Source organism: Ursus arctos, unplaced genomic scaffold (genome assembly GCF_023065955.2).
Source record: "Ursus arctos isolate Adak ecotype North America unplaced genomic scaffold, UrsArc2.0 scaffold_36, whole genome shotgun sequence".
NCBI classification, from domain to species: Eukaryota; Metazoa; Chordata; class Mammalia; order Carnivora; family Ursidae; genus Ursus; species Ursus arctos.
In genome coordinates this window covers 3,344,741-3,364,148 of record NW_026623050.1, presented here as the reverse complement: position 1 = coordinate 3,364,148, position 19,408 = coordinate 3,344,741, and the positions used below count along the sequence as shown (strand labels likewise).

At 37.3% G+C, this 19,408-nt stretch overlaps 1 protein-coding gene across 4 annotated transcripts in view; it reads right to left on the bottom strand.

The window, feature by feature from the left end:
* CDIN1 (CDAN1 interacting nuclease 1) overlaps positions 1–19,408 on the bottom strand; it is a 206,556-nt gene that overhangs the window by 168,449 nt on the left and 18,699 nt on the right. The window contains exon 1 of one of the 4 annotated variants that reach the window (XM_057306197.1): positions 5,655–5,680. The exons of the other annotated variants lie outside the window; for them this stretch is intronic. The gene's annotated coding sequence lies outside the window, so the exon portion shown is untranslated. Of the gene's footprint in view, positions 1–5,654; positions 5,681–19,408 lie in introns of those variants that run through there. 4 annotated transcript variants of the gene reach the window in all.

The window sequence follows — 19,408 nt, the reverse complement described above, 5'->3', positions numbered from 1 at the left end:
CTCCAGCTTGAATTAAATTATCCCAGGAAAAGAGACAAGCAGGCCATGAGGAACTAAAAGGGCTCCACTTCCTTGTAGCAACTTCAAATTGAACGATTGGTTTGGCTCTTAAGATTTTTAACACGGTGGCTGATGTTGTGGAAAATAAAGGTAATCCTTATACTTAAAATGAGGTTAGATTCAGAAGGGCATTTGTCAAAAGGGTTCAAAATACAAAATGAGATACCAAAAAACAATAGTATCAATTTTTATTACAGTGACAAAATCACTTCTCTGACAAACAACACTCAGTGTAATGCGGTAAGCAATCTATGATATTAGTACCATGAATGGGATGAGGTAACTATAACCACTAATCAATAATTGTTATCTTTCTATACCACCGTGTCATTTGGCTTTTCTTCTGCAAAAGCCTTAGACCTAAAATAATACCAAATAACAGTGCTAAATTTTGCTCAGTAATATCCACTGCTAAAAAGATTACTGATTCTGATCCACTTCAGTTTTTTTTAAAACAGCTGTTTATCAAAAGCAAATAAATTAATTTTCCTTTCTCAAGTATTCACCTTAAAATAAAATTTTACCAAGTCATTCTGCCAACTCTGCATCATCATAAATGAAGGAACGAACATCTTCAGGCTAAAATTCTGTGACCATAAAGCTACTAGTCTATAGCTAACAAACATAATTGCTTTTGTAGGCTTTCCACAGGGTAAAAAAGTTTAGAATATTGTTTAAAGCCATTTAAACATTTTCTTATTCTTTTTTCTGTACAGAAGTATGTGGTCTGCACTCCTAACCTTTCTTAATTTAATAAGTCACAGAGACCTTATATAAAATCAGTAAAAATGATTGGCCAAATTCACTTTATAATTGTTACAATTTATAAAAATCACACTGTCACCTTTACCACTTTCTTCCTAAATAAATTTTCAGTTATATTAACATAATGGCATTAATAATTTCATACTCTTTTCCTGTTTTTTATTCTCTACTCCTCCAATTGCCAAACTGATGTTTTTCATTTAAGAATTTAACAACAACAACAAAAAAAAATGCAGGACTTTGCATAAAAGTAAGTTCCTGAAAACTTGGTGCTTTTACATAGCCTCACCAGTGATCCTATGAGGTCAAACAAACTATTTGAAGCCTCAGATGTTATATTTCCCCTACTGCATTAGCTTGGAAAAAAAAATGTAGATTTTCAGTCTTCTCTAAAAACATCATCATCATCATGATATGGACTATAATTAGTCCACAACCACCCCACTTTAATAATAAATGCTGAGAATATTAAAACAACAAATGGAATGCCTTAAAATGCATTAAGCTCTTCTCTTATTAAACACAAAATTTTAACTCTTAACCACAAGCCTTTTATTCTTAATTCACAATCAAATCCTTTTGGCAGTTAATCTCAGCACTTAATGTCATTCACTCCAATAAAACCAATTTTAAATGGCTGTAAGTGCCTTCCCTACTTCTCTGTGTGTCTTCAGGGAAACTAGAAGATGAACAGAGATGGACTTCAGTCACTATGACTATGCACAACACAATTACGCTTCCTATACACTAACTTCTGCTAGAATATCCTGTTTGTAACTTTTTCCCACTTCTGTTGAACTCCATCAGCCTAATAAAGAGTAGAATACTCAACAAATACCTACTCTCTTGGTGATCATGTGATGATGATGACAAAGATAACAGTGATGTTGAAGAACTTCTTAGGTATCAAGCTCTGCTTTCTTTATCATCACTAAAATAATAGAAGTAGTAGTATATTAGAAACTGAGGGGGAGGGGTGAAGTATCTTCTCCAAATTAACAGAGCCAGCACGTGGACATAGCTAGTTTGGCCTCAAATCCTATGTTCTTAATATGGAAACCAAGAAATAAAATTACTTTCAAGAACCAGTACTCTAACATCACATGACTCGTAGTTGCAAAACAACCTAGTTTCAACAACAATAAAAAATGTATCCTGCATCACAAACTTCCACCTTTTTTCCATTAAGTTCAACTCAGCAGATCTGAATTCATCAACCCAGTAAAGTTAATGTGCGACTGGTGACTTTAAATGAATATATCTTTAGCTATAATTTTTTTATTAAAAAATTATTATAAAAATTATATATAAAGGTATATTTATACTATATTTATAATTAAGCTTTAAGTAAGCATATGTTCAAGGTCTATAAAAGAAGACGTAATTGTAAAAAATGTGTAAGTTTGGGGCTACAGGTGATTTCTTTATTTTTCTTTATTCTTTTTTATGGTTTTAATCTTATTTACATAAGAAATTAAAATTCAGAGAGGAAAATATACCTTTCCTTGCTATGTATACAATATCCTAAAAATGTGACCGCATTTCATGTATGTTCCCAAAAAACACCATTCAACCAAAAAACATAACAGCAGATGCCCTTTATTCTACAGAATTGCCACTTATATTGTATACGATTCTTCCCAAATCTTGATGTGCCCAGTGCACAAGCAGCACCAAAGAGTTGTGTGCCTCAGTATTTTGCTATTAGAAGCTTAAAGTCTCTTCTCAGCATCAAAATGAGCTTCAGAGCCTTGCACCCCCTTCCCAGATCAGAGGAAGCCAGAAAGCTGGCCTTCCCTGACATAAGTGCCGTGGTAACTCAAGACGGCGCCCACCTGGGCAAGTGCCTGCCGTACCTGGTTCTTCCTAGAGCTACGTGGCCTCATCCTGGGGTCGACCCACAACTTCCAGACACACCCTAACATCAAGGAGGAAGAATGTGAGTACCTTCAGTACCTTAGGTTAAGTCCCATTTGCTGCTACACTGGCTCTTAGTTCTTCAGACTCAGCCTACAAATCACTGAGGTAAAATTTGCTTCCCAGACTTTTCATGTAATGGGGATCCTGTTTTTACAAACCTCTCCAGTATTATGATTGCTGGAGAATTTGCTCTTGATAGGAACTTAAGTCCCATCCCTTGGCCAGCCTGAATGTTCGGTCCTGCTCCCTATGACAGAGGTCCCTACACGAGCCTCTCTCTACTTCACAACACCTGCTCTGTTTGCTCCCAACTTGTTCTAGACCATTTAAAGGGGGAGAGGACATCTATAGGCAGGTCCATTGTCCCCACACATCCCACAAGCCTACTCCATTCCCCTGAGGAAAACTGGATCATGCCCAGCTTTGCCCTACAAGTGACAGTAAAAATGCTGAAAAATCCACTTGAATATAAACTTTCAGTTCTAAGATACACACATTTGGTAACATACTGAAATCTATAAGCACACTGAAAAGGATCAAATGCAGGTGACACTATGAAGAAAGAAACGAACACCTTTTTTTCAAAAGTTTTTCTCTTCAACTTTCCCACACATAAAATTCTAACCACTTATGGGTAGTCATCATTTCAATGAATTGTGTCAAATGAAAACGGAAAAAGAAAGAGACATTCACCATGAGGCTAATTTATGGTCTCACTAAATCCAGCAGACTGAAGGATTTCATTTAGTCTATCATGAATTTTTAGACCAAAGTAATTCTATTAAAAGCCCTTGAAGAAAAACAAAACAAAACACACCTGAATCTGAACTTGTTAGGTCAGCCAACAAAACCTTTTCCTAAATATTATAACAGATATCACATTTTCCACAATTTTGAAAAGCTAACACCAAGGAATTCGTCCCTCTAAATGGGGGGGAGGGAGGGGAACAAAAGTAATTTTTTAAAAATAAAATTTTTCCCCATAAACTAAAACAATACATATAGTACTTTGTAATTTCATATATATAGTCTTAAAATAATACTAGGTATCAGTTGGGCAAGAGTAACTTTACTATATGCAGATTAGAAAATGTAGGCTCAGAAAAATTACCAAAACATACAGAGAAGCATCTAGTTCCTAGAGGATTGAGCCTCTCAAAACTCAATCTTGTAACTTCAAGTCCTGGAGATGCAGCTCCTTCCAGTTCACCTTTCCACCACGTCTAAGACATGGCTCTCATCCTGATGGCTAAGAGAGTGGCGTCATCTTCATTCCAGACAATGAGATGAAGTTAGTCTATAATACGCTGCTTCTCACATTTTCCTGTACACTCATTTTCCTTTTCTGATGGTTTCTCTTTATATCCTCTCACTGGCCCAATGTTAAACACAGCTGAGACACTGCAAAGGCAAATGTTCTCCTTCAGAATTGTTTTTAGAACAAAAATATGAAGGAGGATAATCTGGCAGTTTCCAAAATGACTACATTAAACCTGAACTGTACCAGAATTCTGACAATAACACAATGTCCCAGGAAGAAAACCAGAGGAAACCATGTGGCTTCAAACTAAAAGGCAAACAAGCAAACAAACCCAGCTGAGAAAGCCTGTGTTCTTAAAAATCTGAATTTTAAGCATTCGAAAATGTACCTAGAAGGCTCTTTCACCGGCTGTTGGGGGCACTAGCACTGCTGTTCAACAGCTCTCAACAGAATTGCTTTGGTCTAAGAGCTCATGAAACCTTTCAGACTTCTGGATTTACTGACCCCATAAATAAGTTTCATGTTGAGTTTTAATTTAAAGTATTCTTCCTGTCTTCATTGCTTTTCTTCTTTAGACTCTGAGTTCTTTAAGGCAGAGGTTCTTTCTATCTTTACATCTTTTAAATTTTACATCACCAACACTTAAGCACAAGATCTTACACATACTAATCTTTCAGAGGATGACCTAAAAGAATAAGCCTCCTCATCTGATTCTTTGATATGTGCATACTTCCACACCAACACACATATCCACTGTAAGGGAAAATGCAAAAATACAGCAGCACACAGAACATAGAACAAATATTCATTAAGACAACGTTGGGACGCCTGGGTGGCTCAGTCGGTTAAATGTCTGCCTTCGGCTCAGGTCATGATCCCGGGGTCCTGGGATCTAGCCCTGCATGGGGCTCCCTGCTCAGCGGGGCGTCAGCTTCTCTCTGCCTGCCGCACCCCCCCCCCCAGCTCCTGCTCTCTCTCCCTCTCTCTCTCTCAAATAAGTAAATAGAATTAAAAAAAAAAAAAAAAAGACAACATGTGAACACATGACAGAGATAACACTGGTAAAGGGGAAGACTTTTTGTTTCCAAAAACTGTGGTGCTTCAAATCAAGCAATTTCAAGCTTTATAAGAAAAATAAGAAACTAAGTGCTCCAAATTAATTTTTAAGGCCTAGAAATTCTGGCCATACCAAATACAAAAGAAACATGGAATCTGATTTAGGCTTTGCAGTCACTGTGAGAAGAGGACTACAATATCACAAAGTTCATACCAGTCATTATTTTTTTAAAGCGGTACCAACAGTGAGATCAATGATTTCAGGGAAACAATGTTCATGCCCAGACTGTGCATAAGGACACCTGAAAAGAGCACTGTGACCTGTTGCTTATATAATCAATTACCCCACCCTAACCCAACTCTCTACCTTTACAATAGACAGGTAAATCACGCAAATGAGCCATTGCAGGAAATCTGTAAAAGCCATGTCTGAGCCTTCACTCAATGAGACCAAATCCAGAACCAGGCAAGTAGAGAAGCTGGGTATTATAAAGTGCTAACCTTACTGCAAAGCGGACTCAGCTGCAATCAGCAAGGCATGGCCTTTGAAAGAGCTCTGAATATGGGGAGCAACTTGGTCTGACCCACTGACCTTATACCCAGGATTCCAATCTGGTAAAACGCAGCATCTCTACCTTTGCATCAGATGGGGTGAGGTTCAGCTGCAAGGGATAGAAAACCCAAAATAACTATGGATTAAACAAGGAAGAAATCTGCCTCTTCCAGCACAGTAATTCTGATCCAGGAAAATCCTCGGTATTCAGGCTAGCATCCAGCTCAACACTCCATCATCTCTAGGGTGCAGCCCTCCCCTACGGTTAAGAGTGGCATCCAGAAGGCAAGAAGGAAAAGAATGTGAAGAAGAGAGAAGGGACTGTCTTTTAAGGAAGGCTCCTGAAACTTGCACATACTTCACAACAGCCAGAACTCGGTCCCATGGCCATGCAGGTTGTGAGGGAGCTTCTATTCCGGGAAGTTGAATGCCTGGTTAAAACCAGGACCCTGTCAATATGAAATAGGGAAGAACAGATATCGGGAGAAAACAACAATTTCTGCCATGAGCACAGCACTCCACAAGTGAACTCAAGATTCACAAACGAAGCTGCTCTAATAATCCACACTGCACGTGGCTAAAAATTAACTCCCTGCTTCAAAGCTGCCTTGATTCTGCTTCTTTTTTTTTTTTTTAAAGATTTTATTTATTTATTTATTTGACAGAGAGAGAGAGAGAGAGACAGCCAGCAAGAGAGGGAACACAAGCAGGGGGAGTGGGAGAGGAAGAAGCAGGCTCCCAGCGCGAAGCATGGAGCCCGATGTGGGGCTCGATCCCAGGACCCCGGGATCACGCCCTGAGCCGAAGGCAGACACTTAACGACTGCGCCACCCAGGCACCCCTGCCTTGATTCTTCTAACTCTGGTTTAATAAACCCAAGTCATTTTAAACTCTTGCTATATATTCCTTTGAGAGCACTCTCTAATCATTATCATAATGAATTTCATTTCTTAAACACCATTGGAGGGCAATAGACTTTAGGGTTGGAAATGCCACCAAAATAAATGACTTGTTATTCATTTGACAGAAGGTAAAGGCTTCTCTGTTTTTAGTTCAGGCATAATCCTCTTATCATTGAATAGTATAATATTTACCATCTTTGGAAAATAAGTATATTTTTTAAAAAATCAAGTCTTTTTAAAAATTTTTACTTATTATTTTTTTAGGCTCCATACCCAACATGGGGTTTGAACTCATGACCCTGGGATCAAGAGTCACATGCTGTATTGACTGAGCCAGCGAGGTGCCACAGAAATTAAGTACTTGATTCTCAAAACACAATTTTTTTTCCTCTTCTCTTCTAAGATAATAATAATATTGAGAAAATTTAAAAGCAACTGATTTTATGAAACATGGACATTTCCTTTCATGAGAAGTAGGTATCCCTGGATTCATTCACCTAAACCATGATGATTTCGTGTAAATCTCAGTCTCTCTTCATTTCATTAAATCCAGTCATTTTGTACATTAACTAACTACACATTTAGAAGCCACTCCTGTTAGGCAGTCAGTTCATTTATGCAGTAATTCAGCAAATAGCTAGCAAGCACCTGTTTGTTGACACACTCCCAGGTGCTGGACAGCAGACTCTCAAAACAGTATGTTGCGCAGGAGTCAGCCTCCCCAAGGCTTTTATATTTAAAAGGCATTGCTTTTGTGAGGCACAAAACACAGTTATTCCCAGAAATGAAGCACTCCCCAATATTTCAATATAGTGAATACCTATCAGTACGGTGAGTAAAGATTCTCCAACCATATCTGTATAAATTTCCAAGAAGTGACGACACACACACAAAAAAAAAAAAAAAAAAAAAAGAAAGAAAAGAAAATCTTCTTACAGTAAGTTCTTTCAAATGACTAGAAAAAAGCATCCTGGTACAAAATGGTATGCAGATAATTTGGGTAACATAATTCTAGGAGAATGAGTCAGAGGCATCATCACTCTCCTAACCTTGACCCTGAATTTGGTCTAAAACTTCTATACATTTTTAGTGCCATGTGAGAACAGATGATGCTGTAACACATGAAAATGGCAACATTTAAAATTCATAGTAGCACAAAACCATTACTTTTCCCACCGGATCTCTTGAACTTTAATAATGTCTGACCTGGTTGGCCAATAAGTTCTAAAAGCAGACAGAGCAAAATTGCCAATATTAGACACTGCTGGAATGATTTTTCATTTAGAAAGATTTTATAAGTTCTCTTAAAAACAGGTCACCAATTCTAGATACATAATTTTCTTGAGGGGGTGGTCGTTGAAGACAGCAGGTACCTCAGTGTATGCAAAACGGAATCAGATGAAAACAAGATCATATATTCCCATTATCCATACACAGAAAGCAAAAATAAATACATACCCACCCCCCACACACACTCACATACGGTTACACAAGCACCAATCCAAATCAAAGAAAATGTGGCAAAAGGAGACGTCAAAGAAAGTTATTCATTTATTTCCCAGGATAAACAGCACAAAAGCCAGCATCTCATTAACTGTCCAAAGGAGACAATGTACTATCCAACTGAGGCTGGATAAAGAGACTGGTAATCACACATTTATAATTTTCACATTACACAAATGAAAAGATTTATAAAGGCACAATTTAAGAGTCTACCTTGCTTAAGTCACTTAAAAGAAGCAAAGTGACAAGAGGAGCAAGCAATTAGCTGGTTCTCCACAATCCCGCAATTCCAAGTGGCTTTCTACATGCCCCCTTGTTTTAGTCAAATATCATTTCAACATGCAATTATCCCTGTGCTTTGATGCAGTTGTCATCTGTTTTGTTTTTAATGCAAATACCTTCTTACTGGCTGAAAATTTCCCATATTACAGTTTGTGAACTGTTGCCTAAATGTTGCTTATAAACGACTTCAGCATGCATTCAGCCTTTCAGACCCCCCGAGATGCTAGTCAGCCAGAGTAGCTCTTGGGTGCACTCCCTGCTCTGAAAAGTCAGAGAGCTAGTGTGGTCACAGAGAGAGCTGCACAAGGGGTAAACTCTAATTTAATTTCTCTCCCAGAGACTGTCAAAAGTTTCCTTTCACAGCTTTACAAAAACACCAGCCTCCAGATTGGCAGGACATTACCTTGGCACTACATCTCTCTTAAAAGCTTTTCCACAGCCCACATTTATCTTCACAGCATCCCTGTGTGAAAAGCAGGGGTTCCTGCTATCCATGGGGACAAACTGGAGCTCCAAGAGAGGAAGTGACTTGCCCAGGGCCATGCCGTCATGGCTTAGGAAGCCACACCTGTCAGGTCCAGATCTGCAGGCCTGGCTCTTGTGGACCAGGAAAGGCCATACACTCTTCCCAATGCTCACATAAAAGTATACATTTCATAAATCATACCAGATGAATTACATTGTAAAAACAATGGAACTCAGTTCAAGTTTTTTTTTTTAATTTCAACTTGATAAGGCCCTGATTCTTTATAAATAGATATTATTTAAAAATTTACATTTGTATTGATTTGCACAATTGTTTTTTATTTTTAGCACTTTACTAAACATAGTTCGTATCAGATTCTCAATTTAGATGATGTGATCAGATATATTTATGTGCATAACTTCAAAAGAAAAATATTAAAATGTCTGACCTTTAAGCTATTGAAGAGACTGACAATGTTTTTTCTATTTAACATATTATCTGAAGAAAAACAACTTCACCAAAACAGTATGTTTATCAAACAAAAAGAACTTCATAACAAAGCAATAATGTTTTCCTTACAAGAAGGTTACAGATATTTCTATATTGACTTTCTAATATCTTCCTGCTTGAAGTAAAACCCCTTTAAAAGGATAACACAAGGATACCATCAGGAACATAAAAAGAGAACCAACAGACAAGGACAAAATACTTGCAAATCATGTACCTGATAAGAGATGTGTATCCAGAATATGTAAAGTACACTTACAAATCAATAATAATAAATAAAAAAGACAACCTGAATGAGCAAGGAATGTGAATAGATAAATCTTCAAAGAAGATACACAAGAACCAATAAGCATATGAAAACACTCCCAATATCATTACTCATTGAGGAAATGGAAATCAAAACCACAATGAGATACCACTTCACATTCACTAGGATGGCAAAATATACAACTGTTGGCAAGGATGCTGAGAAATCAGAACCTTGTTTATATTCCTTACAGGAATATAAAATGATGCAGACCCTTATAAACAGTTTGATAGAGTCTCAAAATGGTAAGCCATATCACTCAGATATTCTGTGCCTAGGTATCTACTCAGGAGAAATAAAAGCATATGTCCACACAAAAACTTTCACACAAATGTTCACTGAAACATTATTCATAACAGTCAAAAAGTGGAAATGACCAATTATCCACAAACTCACGATGAATGGATCAACAAAATGTGGCGTAGTCATATAATGGATTATTCAACAATAAAAAAGAATTCAACAATATGAATGAACCTTAAAAACAATCATGCTACGTTAAAGAAGCCAGTCATATTGTATGATAATACTTAAATAAAATGTTCAGATAGGAAATCTACAGAGGGATTGCAGATTTGTGGTTTGCACAGGGCTGGTGTGAGAAGGAATGGGAATGGGAAGTGACTGCTAATGGCTACTTAGTTTCTTTTGGGATTGATGAAATGTTTTGGAATTAAGATAACGGTGATGGTTGCACAACTTTGTGAATACTAACAGTAATGGTTTTAAAGTATGGATTTGTACACTTTAAAAGGGTGTTATGGTATATGAATTATATCTCAATGAGAAAAATTCAAAAATATTTATACAACATATAATGATTTAATTTCAAATTAGAAAGCAAGAAAGGAAAAAGAGAAAATAAATCTAGATCAATCTCAAAGAAGTTGGTCTCCTAGGAGGACCCAGGCCCTGGATGGAATGTAGTCACATACGCATTAGTCACATGACGGAAAGCATTTGATTTTCCATACTGTATGGGAGCCTTGCAAGCAACGCATGTTCATTAAAACTATTAAATTTTTCCCACAGCTTATTTTAAATACTATAAAATTATGTCCCCAAATTCTTCTATGAACTATATGATTAACGTTCTTCATGTTTCATTTCCCTGAAACACCAGTAAGATTATAATAATTCCACTGGACACAATTCTTGTCCTCTTAACTATCCGCATTTAGGGATGCCACTTCCCACCCATCGGACAATCTGATCAGGTAACAGTAGAAACAATGAAAATGTGCAGAAGATCCTTCTAGTGCATTTTCAATGAGTACCAAGTATTATACCTCCTGTTCACAGATTTGCAGACACCTATAATTTTAACAGCACAGTTTATCAACCTAGTGAATACAGGGACCAGGAAAACACCTGTTGTTACCATTACCACTGATTAACCCAGAAAATGCCACCAAAATGGCAGGAGAGAGTTAAGAAATCAATTCCTACTGCTTTCAACCCAAACTCAAAAGTCTCTCTGTGACTTCCAACCTGTTTGGGTTAATCCCTAGACAGGTGGCAACCTTACTTAGAGTAAATTAACCATCCCCTAATTATACAAAAAGAGCTTGCAGGTAATTGACAGGAACACAGCTAAATATGATTATGCCTGTTGGGAATACAAAATTTACGAATAACCCTTAGAGGTTAAGGGAATAGTGACTTCTATAAAGAGAGATTTTAATTTAACAGAAAATATTTTAAAATAAAGTTTAAGTCTTGAGTCTATTAAGGAATTGAAACAGGCATCCTAAGCAGGTAAATACAGAGATACTGTGAGAGGGAATTAGATTACCCAAGACTGGTTTTACTCAGAAGCTTTTTAACCTTAATCCTGTATGGCTTATTTTAGATGATTTTCCAACCAGATAATAAAAAGCAATTTCATCTAAGTGCTGGGGTCACAGGGTTTACTGCAGGAGGCCCTCCCATGCCCCGTTTCCACATCTTCTCGTGGGGAGGGTGGGTACCTCTATCATTTGTTCATTCTTTGGGAAGCATGCTATGCTTTCCTCCATATGTGTACAGAGGCCCCCAGGACAAAACCCAAAACTTCTTTTCCCTATTCTCACCAACCTCAAAAAAAGTCAATTTCACGGAGATGTAGAAGTCGGACTTTGTCTTTCTTTAGAAGCCAAAAAGTGTATTTGTATATTTTCCATAAAAAAAAGAACAGAAACCACATAAAGTCAGTATCTCTAAAATAATGTAATTAAAAACTCTGAAATACCCAGGTTTGGATAAGCTGCAATAATATTATACAAAATATATGATGGGTAAAGCATATTAACATTCTTTGTCCTTATACATAAAACATATGTGACGCCGCACAATGGACAATACGCGTTGGAAAAACCAGCATCAAGGTTATCACCGTGACTTCCTATCAGCAGAGAGAAGGAGGCGGATGGAATTCTGGAACATGGGTAAGATAACACTCACGTCAAAAAAAAAAAAAAAGTCCTTGTCCTCAAGCAAGCTAATGAAACAAGTGATAAGCTAGGGTCAAATTCCCACTTCTACAATCAAAACTTATCATAGGAGCCCTTGAAAAGGGAGTGCATCTGTCATATGTTAATGACTTCAAGCCGTTCACTGAACTTCTAGGTGTATAGGAAAACTTAAAAGCACTTCACAACTCCTTGTGGGTATAATTAGCCTGTTGCAATTGTTGGCAATTCTCATCCTGGGACTTTAAAAGGTCACTCCACTCTTTAAGATACCAAATTTGGAGTCACTCTCCCTTCTGGACAGATTAAGCACACCCTACAATTAGTATACAGCTGCACCTGTTGCAAAGCTGCTTTCTTCAGTGATGTAAATGGGGACAGTCAACAACATTCTAAATTCTTGGGGGATTATTAGACCTTGGAAACCAAGCAGTGAACAAGTCCGATGTCTGTTGTTGAGGCGATGAATGGTGATCACACCCTGACCACACTCAGAAGCCATGATTTTTATTCCTTAGAGACAATCCCAGCTAGCGCAGGCCCCACATTGACTTGACCCTCTCGATCTCGTAAGCAGGCGACATGCAATCTGCTATTTAACAGAACTATGTTCATGATCTACTTGAATTTCTACAAAGAACAAAAAGAACCCCTAAAAAAATATGTTTAAGTCCAACTAACTAATAGAGCATCATTGATTTATCTCAACTTTACTAAATCATGGTGAAGGAAAAATGCTGCTGGTCACATATGGAGGAGAATCTATTTTATAAAGTTTGTAGCTCAAAGCTGCAAATTCTTCTTTAATTTATTGGTCCTTTAAAAAAGTGTCTACACATTTCATAAATTGTCATTGATAGTAATTTCACCACTATACTACAAAATAACAATATAGATATTTGAAGGATAAAGCTTTTAGTGAAATACATTTAGAAAAGAGACATTAATTTAAAAAACACATTCCTAAAGTTCTGAGAAAATATAACTGTTAGTAAACAGTTGCTGAGGGAAGTATTAAACATAAAGCCATAAATTATCTTCTTCCTTCCTTCTTCCTTGTTTCTTTCCTTTCTTTTTTAATGAAAGAGAAGTACAGATGACAGGGCTCCAAAGCCCCCTTTCTTTTTAAGTCACATAAATCACCGGTATTTTCCAATAAATCAGAAAAAAATGATACTTTGGTAGCCAATATATGTGGCCATGTAAACAAATACAAAACCTTCTTAAATCAGGGATATTGTGCTTATTAGCAAACCTATTAAGCGAAGCTGCTTATTATCACCACAGCATATAACACATCATCATATATACTTAAGTACTTTTCTCGCATATATAATTTCTTCTCCAAACATAGTTGAAAGTTTACAAAATAGGGAAAAAACTTTTTTTTTCAAAACGGTTTTATGACATTATCGTTAAGTAGGTACACTTTCTTCTATGTCTTAAATTATGTGTATAAATACTTTCACGAGGCTGACTGAACTAATACTATAAAAAATAAATCAGGGAGACTATTTTAAAATAGCATGACAACTCAAAAAAACCTAGCAGGACTTGATTACATTCTTACCATTCCCCACTCCCCTCCAAAAAATGTTTTCACCTGACATTTCACCTGATATATTTAAATGGATATATTCCTTAGTGAAAATATTTCCTAAAGGGAGATATATATGTATAGGTACATCTATACTTTTATGTGTGTGTATCTATACATTTATATATATATATATATATATATATATATATGCATCTCCTTTTAAAAGTCATGGAACTCAATTATGGGATTGCCAATTGTTTTAGTTTTGTTGTTGGGCCTATACAGTAATCAAATTTAGAAAACTATAAATTATATTTAAATTTATTATTTACAAGCAATTAATTATAAAAAACAGCCAGGTGGCTTTCATTACATAAATTACTGTTAATGACAGAGACCTCATGCTGCTACTGTATTTAGCATTTGCATGTGTCAAGTGCACAGAGCGCTGTGTAACTACCCTCTTCGTGATGGAACAGATCACTGAAGCACAAGGCAGGCTGCCCAAGTTTAGATCACCCCTAACTAGTTGTTTAAATCCCAAAAAGCCTCAAGGTTTTGACAATGTTTGCTATAGGAACTTGTAATAATATTTTGCTGAAACAGTTTTAAAACCAGATAAATTACTAAGCATCAAATAATGTTTAACAACACTTAACTACTTAAAATCCTACCTCTATGATTTAAACAAGACCAAAAAAATGTTCAATCAATCCTCACCAAACCAAGTAAAGGATTTACTAATGTCTCACAAATGCAGTTTTTTAAAAATGTTTGACACATTTCCTCCCACCGTGAAACTGTGCAAAAGAAACAGACAATAACTCTCTCTTCAGGGTTCCATCTCCCTATTTTTTTTTTTTTTGCCTTTTATAAAAGTGATTCTTCCAACTCCACGGAAGGTGTAATTCCCTTCCAAAGGGAATGAAGAATTTAATCTCCTTATTCTGAGGTAAAGCATGAGTTTCAACGATGTAACAGGAGAAAAGGACCTCATACTGTTACCCCGAATTAAATGCAACCATTGGACAAATAAAAACACATGCCAATCACAATGAGAAAATAAAAATAAAGGAAAATTTTCATCATACTTCAAACGTGAACTCAACCAGAGGCCTAAACAAGCAATTCCATCTGCTCTACCATCACCGCCGAAGAAAGGGCAGTTTTAGGAACATGTGTCTTGACTGTAGGATAAAATTCCGGAATTACTACAGTCCCCTTTTCTTAAAAAAAGAAAAAACAAGTTGGGTTTGTATTTTTGTCTTGTTTTTTGTTTTTACATACTGAAAATCCCACATTGAGCCATTTCTCTGGTATTCAAGGACTGGCTAGTTTATAGTTGGCTAACCCTTCACTCTTCTGCCTCCCCTAAAAAGTCTCTGCCTTTCAGGAATTTTATTGCTTACTAACAACTGCCAGGGAAGTGGGTAATGGAACGGATTGGAAGGAAATAATAAGTGTCTTTAGCCTCTTAGTAGTTAATCTACCTTTGAAGAGCCCAGAGAGGAGGAGGGTATAAAATAAGGGCTAATAGTTTTAAGGAAAGAGAATCTAAACACTTGCCCAGTATGAGAATAAGGTAACAAAGTGGCCTTTTTCAGCCAGCAGACAAGAACTAATTCATTCCAATTATTTTTGGCCAAAATGATCATCCGGGAGAAGGACTGAGGCTTGTACATTCATCCTCAATGATGCTGCCTTTACTCAAAATAGAACTTATTTTTAGGGATCACTTTAGAACCACTTTACACGTCACACAAGCAAGTCAACTTCATAGTCACAGCTCGTATCTTAACCAAAATACAGGGTGGCCACCGAGTCTAGAAAGACGGACCTATAATAAAAAGTTTATTCATTACTGAATTGCAACACGTGGCAAAATAATTATGTTCCCAGACCTCGTGGTCACCTTGTAGCACCTGCCCCCTTACTTCTCAAACCTCCGGATGTTTGCCTATCTCCAAATACAGGATCCATTCCCATAGTTTGTCCCTACTGAAGATACTTAATAGATTGTGCCACATGCTCTAAAAAACACCTGCTAATGTGGAGCCCCAAAAGCACTTTGGCTATCATTAGAATGTGTGTCCAGTAGGAGCCAATATTCGTCCCATCAGAGGGAAGAGGAAAGTTCAGGGATATGTGAACATTAGAAGAGCTAAGTGGAAGCCAAGAGACAGAGTGCCTACTAGCTTGGCAGGCGCTGGGGGACATTACCTACTGAAACCACCAGCACCCTCCACAGGAGTGCTCAGAGGCACTCATGAGTACATATGGTTAAGAAATTCACGCTCTGATTTCACACTCCTTTTCTCATATTATTACACAGTAAGTTTCAACAATATAACAAGATTTTCCATGTTTTTCTAATCTAAACTAGGAACAACGGCTTTATCGCCACAAGTAAAAAATAAATTTGAGAGCTGCATATCAATAGCGGGCTGAGTGTTTTCGTGTGTGATGTAAGCAAATGATTCAGTGATGCCGTGTCCAGGGTGTGGTAATTATGAGTTTTCAGAGGGGAGTCTAGAAAAGCCAGTCTGCAGTGCTGTTTTTGTGACGCTAGAGGCTCTGCAATGGTTGAGCTCCTTGGCACTGTGTACTAGGCAGGACATGAAGATTTTACTCAGAGGGTGAGGGCTTCTAGTCCCAGGGAAGGCCAAAACCAAAGGCCCAGTGGAGACTATTAAGATAAAGCATCTTAACATGAAGAGGAAGTTGAAGACTTTCTACTTTGGAAATTGCCATAATATTTCAGACATTATGGCAGGCTGAGTAAATCAAAAAAGAGTCCTCCAGAAACAACATAGGCAGTTCATGGGGTGAATACCCTGTAGCTGCCCAGTTGTAAATCCCCGGAAGGGAAAGTTCACTGGGGCTTAAAAATAGGGGGCAGATGACTTCAGAGGGTCCAATTTTGTAGAATGATCATGTCAAAAACCCTAAAAGCCCCTATTTCACATGATTTGGGTTTGTAAGGACAGTACTCCTCTCCATCTGAACCATGTGAGCTACATGGCCGGGGTTATGAGAAGAAAATGGAGAACAGAAGAAAAAAAAAAAAAAAGCCCAATCTCTAATTACAAGCCTGCCTCGATTCCAGTCATGGCAGCTTCACACAAAGATCCCTCTGCAGTCCAAGTTACACTTTCCTGGAGGTAGACTATTTAAACATGGTAGCTAGTGTCAACCCCTAATGAAATCCCTGTTGGTAAAGCCATTCATACTCTAAAAGGAAAACTAGTCCTCACCCCGAATGTTAAATTACTTCGAACCACATGAAGCAAATCTACTGACCATCTCTCAAGGATGAAAGTCAATAGCTGTGATAGAATTAATTGAAACTTGAGGGGGGGGAGACAAAAATAATAACAGATCCAAAACTCTATCTACAAATGTATAGGCCAGAATTCTTCCAGGATCGAATTTCTTTCACCCAGTTTTACACCAAAGTTTGATAAACTACAAAAACTCTATTTTGATGGAAACCATAACACCACTACCAGCTCTTTTGGTGTAAATGGCATTAGAGTTAGGATCTTTTTGCAGGTGGCCGCAGATTTTTATATCACCATCAAAGTACTCAGTTAATATCCAAATTAATACTAAACCAAGCCATAAACAAATCTTCAACTAAAAAGCTCTGTCTACCCCTCTATAATCTGTTACCTGGAAGAAAAAGCAGAAGGTCTCTCTAGCCACCTAATCACCATATCAATGACACATGCCACAAGAGAGAAGCACTAGTTTATTTGATTGATCATGGTAGATAAACTCCAAATAACAGAGAAATTAACAAATGCTTGACATTTGCTCAACATCCATTATTCTGACACTGCTTTCAGAATTTCAAAGCCTGGGAGTATGCTTAATCAACATTCATATTCCCTTGTGAGCCACAGGCACCATATTGCACCCCGCCTTCGTACTGATGAAAACTGCATATTGGCCATTTCCAAAATGTTCTGGGACTCCACACAGGGCCCCTTTTCTCTCTTGTTCCTGCTCTGCAGTTTTCTTTTAAACACTTCCAAGACAAAAGCATCTGCCAGTTTTTCTCTCTAGGGATGTATGCAAAATGAACTTAACAGTTTTAAGGCAGGAGTAACCCTCACATCTAAATTCATTCATAGGACAGAAAAGGGCCTAAGAGGCCTCTCCAGGGACAAAACCCTGCTGAAATTCTCCCCACACACAACAGTGGGAGTTTTATAAAATCTAAGTCCAGACAATTTCCAATTCAAATGCCCAATATAGCATGACCTTTGTCAGATCTCCGAGCCCAAGATGCACCCATGATTTTTTATTCCAACCAGCAGCACAGACATTAGACAGGGCACTACTGCTAAGCAGGAGGTTCAATATTTGCATGCTCTTCTATTGTGAAAATGTAACAGTGACAGCACTGTGTCAAATTCTTTTCCCTCTAGAACTTTAACTCCATAGGAGAGGCATGGCTGACAGATGACTCCCCAACATCTGTGTTATGTACACTGCACAGCTGAGGAGCCCCAGATCACTGTCAGAACATTGCAGAGATGACCTGTGCCTTTCTTATGCCTTCTTCTTCTCCCTGCCCGCCCCCACAAACATATATATAAATACCTACAATACAAATTGTGCGATTTTTAACAAAATGGAAAAATGGCAAGACAGATTAACATAATTTATAGTCATTAAGCTGTTCACGTAGCAGCTCGACATATGTTGTATAAATGTCCTATACCGAATAATTTATCAGATCTGACACAGTGCACATCATATTGTTTTATTTAATACACTTACTAAAATTTCATGGATCAAACATCACTTCTGAAAGCACAGAGAAAGCACTAGAAAATATTTATTCATCTCCCGTGATTTATTTTGATTACCCTTACAGCTACATGATAAAGTGGAACTCACAAAATTACAAGGTTAAGGTTTACACTGCCATGGCTTCATCTACTAAAATATAACAAATGGCTCCATGTCTGTGTTATATTTTACTTTCATTTAGTGTTAAGTAGTACACTAGGCTAAGCACTTAGCTGCCTACTGAATATTTTAATATTTTTAAATAGGACTTAAACATCCTGACCAAGAGAGTGGGAGCTTAAGAAACAATCTTACGAAAGAATAGCAAGTCCTTTGTACGGTACTAGACAGAACAGTACCGGCCAAAATGAAGAAATACACACTTTTAAGTTATCTCCTCCTCAGAAGAGATCATAGAGAGACGCCTTAACAGACGACAGTCTGTTAAGCATCCGCTCTTAGTTTTGGCTCAGGTCATGATCTCAGGGTCATGGGATCAAGCCCCAAGTCAGGCTCTACGCTCAGCAGAGAGTCTGCTTGAGATTCTCTGTCCCTCTACCTCTGCCCCTCCTTCTAGTGCTGTCTCTCAAATAAATAAATAAATCTTTAAAAGAGAAAGAGAGAGAGAGAGAGAGAGACCATAGAAATAAGCATTGACCCGTATTAGAAAGTTAGTAGGAATTCACTGACTGCACAAAGGACCACAATACCGTGGTAGGTTCTCAAGGAAAGAGTTGGAGGATAAAATGACAGCAAAACACATGGCTCTTACCTCGAGGAATTCACAATGAATCAAATAGAAAGCAAAAGACAGGAACGTATACATTCCAAATGAACAGGTAAAAGTAACTACAATGGTCAAAGCAAAAAAAAAAAAAATATATATATATATATATATATATATATATATATATATGTATGTATATATATATATATATATATATATATATATATTCTTAGTGGATCTAAACCAATATTCAAATATTCAAAGGACAAAAAAACAAAACAAAACACGTAGGGGAGGGAACAGGAGAGA